Here is an 8774-nt window from a genome sequence, read left to right as displayed (position 1 = left end):
TTCAGAGAATCTTGACAGTGAAAATTATAGGTAAATTTAAAACTATTAAGAAATCTGTGTATACAAGATTACTTGTTTAAAACCAAAATAGATTTTGTATATATTTTTGTTATTGTTGCTATTCGAGTTCAGACCGCATCGTAATGTTATTTGCCCCTTCTCTATAATGGTGGACATGAAAAATACCTGCTTGTTTTGTTATTAATTTATTCTTAATCAAAATCCAAAGTGGACTAAAAATGCAAATGAAAAATGTGCCCAGATTTATAAATATGATGATGTGCATAATATAAATATTTTATGTCAATATAAAATATATAATATAAATATATACATAACATAAAAGCGACATATACTTAGATTTGAAAGAGACATATATAAATACAAAGAAATGAGTATTAAATAAACATGTATAATAAACATAGTAATATTTAAATTCAGTAAATATACACAATTTATTCATGTATTAATACACGTCTTTATTTTCTCCCGAGAGGCCTCTCATGAGGGTCCTTCTGAAAATAATTGTAAATATTGTTATTAAATCAGGATAGTTTCACTTCGGTTCTCCAGGAGAAAAACTTGCCTCATCAAGACGTTCTCAATAGTAAAATGTATTCTAACGTAGGTCGTGGCATAATTTTTCAGTTAAGCCATTGCTCATCAACTTGACAGCGTCAATATAAAATTTAACCTACTGGAGGGAGTTAATAATTGGTCAAGATTCTTTTGTTAATCGTGTATAAGATTTGGGAATTTGCTTCCTTCGATTTTGGTCAATGTTGCTAGTTTTTTTTTTTTTTTTTTTTTTTTTTAACATTGAATAAATATTGAGCTGAATTACTGATATGAGCGCTCATAGTAATCCCGTTGGAGAAATGATAGAGAAAACATTAAAAATATCATTCTATCAAAATTGATTGAAAGTAATTCATGGGAGATGGTTTTTTCCCATTCCTATACCAAAAATTCCATTAAATTTGACCCATAATGCCAAAGAATTTTATGTTAATTTGTGTTTCTGTTTCTTTCTATTTCTTACAATTGTTTAGTAAATTCTTTGTTACTATTTTGTGTTTCATTTTTTTGTGACAAGCCTTCGGCTTGAGGTAGTTTATTTTGATAAATAAATATGTAAAAATGGATACGAACAACGATTTTGCAATCATCAACAATTGGTACAGCATTACATTTTATGCTACCCTTATGGTAAAGGGGAAATTATGAAATTAGGTTTTATGCATTTTAGGGTCAAATTTACAAGTTGGCTTAGTTGGTGACGTCCAGATACATATATCCATTAAATGAGTTCAAAAAAGGAAAAGCTCAGTATCTCTTAATATGTGAGGTTTGCATAATATTATAGAGTGTATATTTTAAATCTTGATTCTTTTTCCTCCTTTCCTCAGTTCATTTACTACCTATCCCAATCATCTTTAAAGTAGGGGAATAAAATAACTGTGACCTGGAAGAAAAGAATATCAAAACTTGATCTTTCAAATTTGCATTATTATTTTCCTATTCTCCTGCTCCTTTAAATGGTGAAAATGGAGATATTTGTAGATGTATTTGTTCAACTTATCCTGAATCAAGCTTCAATTTGTGCCATCATTTTCTGTATAACCTAAGTCAAAGTACTTAATGCATAGCGCTAAGGATTTAGAGCGCTTAAGGATTTGACTGCCATAACAGGTAGTAACTTATCAAAGCTAATCGCCTAATGGTCCGGTGTGGGATAGCCAAAAAAAACTCTTATATTTAGTGTTTTCAACACAAGCTTGAAATGTAGATGCAGTCAACGCAATATCCAGGGGGAGGGGCTACCCGGTTCAACCTTTTCCCCCCGCTCCAAAATTTGTGTCCGAGTCGTAAAACAAAGTAGTAAAAATGCATATTAACATATTATGATTGATAATATACTTGTTCTAAAAAAGCAAACACACTGATTGATAAATTTTTCTTGAGAATTTCTGTTAAAAACCCGACTCTAAAGAGTCGGCTTTGGAGGACTGTAAACCTTCTGGTATTTAGGGTAACCCTGGGTTATGCTATGAACAAAAAAAAGAAAAAAGTTTTCTCATACGAAACTAAAGAGTAACATCAAAACTTAAAAGGAACAGAAACTATTTTGTATATCCGGAGGGCTGCCCCATCCTCAACCCCCACACTCCATTCCTTTAAATTCGGTTTTTTGTTCTAATACTTTAAGAACGACTGCTCAAACACAAGTGCCGTTGAATTGGAGCAAAGAGTATTTTTAAATGACTATAAAACTTCGGCGTAATGAGCGAGGGTTGAGGAGGAGTTTTCTTTTGTACCCTCCACCCTAAAAATCATACTGGAAGCTTCTTTGAGTGCAGTTATCCCAGATTAATCATTCTCCAATTCTATACAAATGTAACTTTTTCCTTTCAGAATAGCTAAAGCAGTCTAACAGCTACTGGATATTGAAATAAATTTTGAGATTAGACTGCTTGTAATTTGGTAAACAATTTTTTTTTTCTTTGAAATAATTTGTTTTTATGAATATTTTTCAAAAAGAGAAAGTATGATTATTTTAAAAGTATTCAGTGATAGAATCTGTGCTTTGATATTTGATTATTATCGTCGTAAGCCAATCATATTACTCCTTAATTCTGGAGATACAAATAACTTCGCGTTTTAAAAACTTTATCGGAGCTTCTTTGTGTAATGTTACGCCAGTTCAAAGAACGAAATTTAAAATCTGCGTGATTCGTCCTCCCGTGGGAAAATTTAATCCAATTGAAAGAGCAAGAAAATCTTTTGTAATTATTTCCTCAGTTTCTCTGTTTACTTTGGTGTTCGCAACTGTAGGTATTGCTAACTTGTGAAAGGCACATTAATCCTGAGTTGCTATGAATTCAGCTTTTCATTCTAATATCAAACTAAGTTATAATCTAAATTATATATTATGAAAGAATAACTTGTTACCTTGTTTGTTTAGTGATATCGAACAAGACAATAGCCTTGATCAGAGCATGGCGTTGAACAGCAGCTTCGCATTTGACATTTTGACGAAGACAGGAATTCAAGTAGAAAATAAAAGGAAAAGTGACGGGAGTTCTGATCAATCAACGAAAATTGTTAAGACTGAGGTAATTCAACCTTGGTTTTCATAGTAGCACCCAAAGGATTAGGATACCGATGAAAAAAAAATAAATAAACAAATACAAAAAAAAAGAAAAAAAAATTAGTTTCGTCCCTAAATAATGGAGAATAACACAACCAACACAATCTGGTGTTACTCAGCAAAGTACAAAGTTAGTTTTTTAAAAAATATACCTACCTCGTCTGTCTTTTTCCTTTTTTTTACTTTGATATTGGTAGGTAGGTCGCTGAGTAATGAAGAATAAAACAACCAGCACCATCTGGTGTTACTCAGCATAGTATAAAGCTGGTTTGGGAAAGAAAATATACCTACCTCGTCTGTTTTTCTTCCCTTTATTTTACTTTGATATTGGTAGGTAAGTCTCTGAGTAATGAAGAATAAAACAACCAGCGCCATCTGGTGATACTCAGCATAGTAGAAAGTTAGTTTTGAAAAAAAAATAGACCTACCTCGTCTGTTTTTTCCTTGATTTTTTTACTTTGATATTGTTAGGTAGGTCTCTTAGTAATAAAGAATAAAACAACCAACACCATCTGGTGTTACTCAGCATATTATAAAGTTGGTTTTGGAAAAAATATACCTACCTCGTCTGTTTTTTTCCTTTTATTTACTTTGATATTGGTAGGTAGGTCACTGAGCAATGAAGAATAAAACGACCAGTACCATCTGGTGCTACTCAGCAAAGTAGAAAGTTAGTTTGAAAAAAAATAGACCTACCTCGTCTGTTTTTTCCTTCTTTTTTTTACTTTGATATTGTTAGGTAGTCGCTGAGTAATGAAGAATAAAACTACCAACACCATCTGGTGTTACTCAGCATAGTATGAAGTTGGTTTCGGAAAAAATAGACCTACCTCGTCTTTTTTTTTAATTTTATTTACTTTTATATTGGTAGGTAGGTCACTGAGAAAGTAAGAATAAAACGACCAGTACCATCTGGTGCTACTCAGCAAAGTAGAAAGTAAGTTTGGATAAAAATAGACCTACCTCGTCTGTTTTTTCCCTTTTATTTACTTTGATATTGGTAGGTAGGTCACTGAGCAATGAAGAATAAAACGACCAGCACCATCTGGTGCTACTCAGCAAAGTAGAAAGTTAGTTTTGGAAAAAATAGACCTACCTCGTCTGTTTTCTCCCCTTCTTTTACTTTGATATAGGTAGGTAGATATAGTCAACGATCCAACTATGAATTTAAACAATAAAAGCAAATACGTTATCAAATACAAGGCTTTATGGCAACGAAAAAGCCTATGTTATGCGGGAGATAAAATAACTTCTTTTATCAAAGATTGCAATAGTAATATTTGTATAAATTTTTTTGCCAGCCAAATGTTCTGCATCTTACGGGCAATAAATACTGATCAACAACAAAAGAATTAAAAATTAATGAATCTCTTATTTCAGTTAATATTAAGTTGAACAGACTGCGAATGAAATCCAAACTTTAGTGATAAAATTAGGTTTGATTTGATTCTTCTTTTTTAACTTCTGCTGCGCAACACTTCACATTCAGACGCGCCAGTAGTTTTTAATTCACATTACAGCCATATTAAGGCTCCAAAGGCTGCTCGCTTATCAGTTTTTCAAACCCTTTGGTATTGTTATGAATAAGAGAACGTGGGTACGGCAGTTTGATATTAGATTAAAAGTAGTAACTGATGGGTATGGTTTAAACCAAAGAGTATGGGTAACTTATAAGAGTGCAAATTGATTTAGAATCGACAAAAAAACTAGTAACGCCATCTAGCGTTTGGCGATACATAGCAATTTTTCAAGCTTTGGAATCGTTTTTTGATCAGGAACTGAGATCAGACCATTATTACTGCCCTAATTTTACCAATTACACTAATTAAATAAATTGTTCTTATTGTTGCACTGGAAAAAAATGCCAAGTGATGCGAAACGGTAGATGGGGTTGGGTTTGATAGTTTTTTTTTCTTTGTCAACACAGGTAAGTTTCCACTCTTGTAAGTTACTCATACTCCTTGGTCTAAACTATTTGATTACTTGTTTTGCTTTTATTTTGGTTGAAATACATCGACCTGTGAAATTTTAAAGTAGAAAATGATTGCAATGTCACCATCATAAGCGTACTTTGAAGGAGGGTTGGCGAGAGTAAGCAACTCAAATAAAAAGAAAATATTCATAGTGAATACAATTGGGTCTTTTTACCTTTTACTGATTTAACTTTAGAAGTGTGTCAGCTGTTTAAAATATTAACAAGTTGTGTATTTTTGTTTTATTATTATTTTAACTTGAACTTAATTCCGAGAGGTTTTGTACTCTACCTGTTTTCTCCCTTGAAAATGGTGGGGGTTAAAAAGACCTTGATTTGTTGACTAAATTTATCCTTTTTTGTATAGGGTTTTTAATCAATCTTGTGGATGTTATCATGCGTAAAATATTATGATTCGGGAATTTATTATTGCTAGCCCAACAGAAATCATTCTGTTAACAAGTTCAGTTGAAGAAAAGTAAAAATTTTCGTAATAAAACTACTGCGAGCATAGTGACATATAGTAATGTTGAAAGAGTAGTTTTTTTTTTTTTTTTTTTTTTTTTTTTTTTTTTTTTTTTAAGGTAACTTGAATTTTTATTCCTAGAGGTTTTGCAATCTAGCTGTTTTCTACCTTGAGGCTAGTGAGGGTTCAAGAGATCTTGATTTATTGACTAAAAATGTCCTTTTTGTATCAGGAATGCTTTTTTCGTCTTAGCAGAAAATATTTTGGTGCCTATCATAAATTGAATACTACCGGCACAACTGGAAGAATTGTGTTAACCAGTTCAATTGTTATAAAAGCACTGCGAGCAATATAGAGGTACATAGTAATGATGAAACAGTACACATTTCTTGTGTTCATATAGGAATCTTTTTTTTGGGGGGGGGGGGTAATTTGAATTCTTACTTCTCACTCTGAGATTTTGCAATCTTTGTTTTCATTCATGGTTGCAAGTGATTTGAAAGATCTTTATTGACCAACGGTAATCTTCACATTATTTTTAGGAGCCCTTACATCATCAACCACTTTCGCCGATATTTTCTGGAAGTATGGAAACAGACACGGATTATGGTGAAAATGATGCTGTAGAAATGCCGAAAACAGTGCCCCAGCCCTCAACTGCACTCGACTATTCCCTGTCTTAATATCGGAAGCAGCAGACTCCGATTCGAAAAGTTGTGCGAGCTCCAGAACCGACTGCAACTAGAAAAAGTGAAAGAGAGACCGTTTCATTGTCTGCAGCACAGGTAATAATTTTATATAAGACAAAATTTTTCTTATTTTATTTTTTTAATTAAAAACTTTTTTTCACAAAACCAAAAGGGCCCCATTTAAAAACCCAGTTGGGCTGTTGGATAAAAATTTAACATTTAAAAAAGTCTAATAATTCGAAAAGAAGGGAAAAACAACCCTAAAAAAATTTGATAAATTTGATAACGAATGCAAAACAACATATTAATATAGAACGAATGGTCATTGATTGAACATCGGGTAAAACTGTGTTTTTATAAGAAAAAAAATATTTCAGTAATTTAGGGGACAGAAGTTTAAATAATTTCTTTGACAACACTGCTTTTTCATTTACAGAATTTAACAAATGAAAATATAGCGAAAATGGGTATAATATTTTAAACAAAGCAGTGGACAAAAAAAAACTAAATAATAAAAAAGCCTGAATAATTTATCAACGAAAAAACAAATTACATATAAAGAAAGGGATTAAACATATAAACTCCAACTATACCAGAGAAAACTTAATTTATCATTGTGTTGTGTGTATTTGTGCGTTTGTTTTGCTTTTTCTTTTCTTAATATGTTTTGTTTAATTTAGCTTAACCGATTTTTATTTTTCGTTGATGAAGACTTCCGGACGTGAAGTAGAAATATTCGGATTCCTTTATTATTTAAAGTTAGCTGTTGTCCTTTTTCTCCTTTTTTTTGTCCTTTGCTTTGTTTAAAATATTATACCCACTTTCTCTATATTTTCATTTGTTAAATTCGGGACAAAAGTTTTTCTGTATCTTGAAGTATGGCAATGAATTGGGACAAGATTAGAGACGGTTTTAGGGAAGGGATAGAGAGGGTGCCCAGGGGCCCAGGGCGTAGAAATCTTAGGGGCGCAAAATTTCAAATTAATAATCTAACAGTTATAATCATTTTGTAATTTTTGAAAATTTTATTTTTATTAAAACTAGGTAGATTGCACAGTTAAAAATGGACCAATAAATTATTATTTGATTAATAATTTTTTGGTAAATCAAAAAATTAATAATATTTAAACAATTTTAATAATAAACTAAAAATAATTAAAACAAACTATTAACTAATTAATAAATTGAAAATAACTTTGTCAATAGAGGATTTTTTTTTTAATTTGGCGTGAAAATCTTGTAGGGGACGGGGGTGGGGGGCGCTAGTCAAGATTTTGCCCTGGGCGCAAGAGATACCAGAACTGCCGCTGGACAAGATAGGTGTAGACTGATAAACAGCACAGGGAGGGTGGGAACTGGATTGGGAGTATCTTTTGTTTGTTTGTTTTTTCATGTCAGGTTTTAGTGTTGCATTTTTCGAAGAGTGGAGGCACACAATTCTCCTGCACTCAAGTTTTTCTAACCTATTTTTTTTTTAGAAGTACAAAGCGTTTGACTTTTCTCTCTCTAAATTTTATTCGCAGGTTTTTTTTCTGTCTTGAACTTGAACTAGCAACAGGACTAGGCGTTTCCTCCCCACCTGGTATTTGAATTGAAGGTGTTTCCTCCCCACCTGGGGCCAAACTGGACAGGTAATATTCGAGTAGAAAGCGATAAGGGAGGTTTAAATCCTTAAAGAATCCGAAGGGGGTTGTTCAATTAATCAAAGGGCTTGAGGAGAGAAAAATAAGCATTATCTTTGTTGATGATATTTTGAACATGGACATACAACTTTAAATCAGAATAAACTGTAATGCCAAATAATTTTAAGGAAAGCACAGAAATTTCAAGAAGGATTAACAAAAAGGGACGAGAATTTAAGGAAACTTGCTGGCACCAGCGTGGATGTACACGGGTTTGCCTTCATGTCTATGTCAGGGGTATCAGGTGTAATGTTGTTCAGGACACTAATAGGGTTTTCTCATCAAGTTTTTATTGTAGGTTTCTAAGGCAATTTATCGAGAAATTGCAGGAATATAAAGATTTACTGCCTTTTTTCCCTTTTTTTAATCAGCACTAAAATTTGCTTATTAGTTTACCCTAATTAGTATTAGTATGCTTATTAGTATTAGCTTATTAGTTTAATTTGGAGTTTTAGTTCAGAGTATTAGTTTAGAGTTTTAGTTTAGTGTTTTATTTTAGCTTATTAGTTTAGAGTTTTAGTATAGTTTAGAGTATTTGTTTAGTTTAGTCAGAGGTATCAGGTGCAATGTTGTTGAGGACACTAATAGGGTTTTCTCATCAAGTTTTTATAAAGTTTTTCTAGTTTTTATGGCAAGTCATCGAGAAATTTGTGCATGTCGGGAATAGCTTAGCAAAACTGCTAGTCATAACTGAACAAGGAGGGGACCAAGGAGATTCATTTTAAGTCGCTTGCTTACTGTCACTTAAGCGTTCCAAAATGGCTGAACGCATGTCATTGATAGGTCATGTCATGTTAATTTCGGATAATACTGA

General features: G+C 32.3%; 1 protein-coding gene across 1 annotated transcript in view; it reads left to right on the top strand.

The window, feature by feature from the left end:
- The first annotated feature begins 6235 nt into the window (after nt 1-6235).
- The window catches only part of LOC148947645 (anillin-like), a 39030-nt gene continuing 36491 nt past the window's right edge, over nt 6236-8774 (top strand). The window contains exon 1 of the mRNA XM_089095342.1: nt 6236-6374. The gene's annotated coding sequence lies outside the window, so the exon portion shown is untranslated. The remainder of the gene's footprint in view (nt 6375-8774) is intronic.

The sequence above is a fragment of the Artemia sp. Qi Xiang Cuo genome, chromosome 10 (genome assembly GCF_049724085.1).
Source record: "Artemia sp. Qi Xiang Cuo chromosome 10, ASM4972408v1, whole genome shotgun sequence".
NCBI lineage: Eukaryota > Metazoa > Arthropoda > Branchiopoda > Anostraca > Artemiidae > Artemia > Artemia sp. Qi Xiang Cuo.
This window is presented reverse-complemented; position numbering and strand designations above follow the sequence as displayed.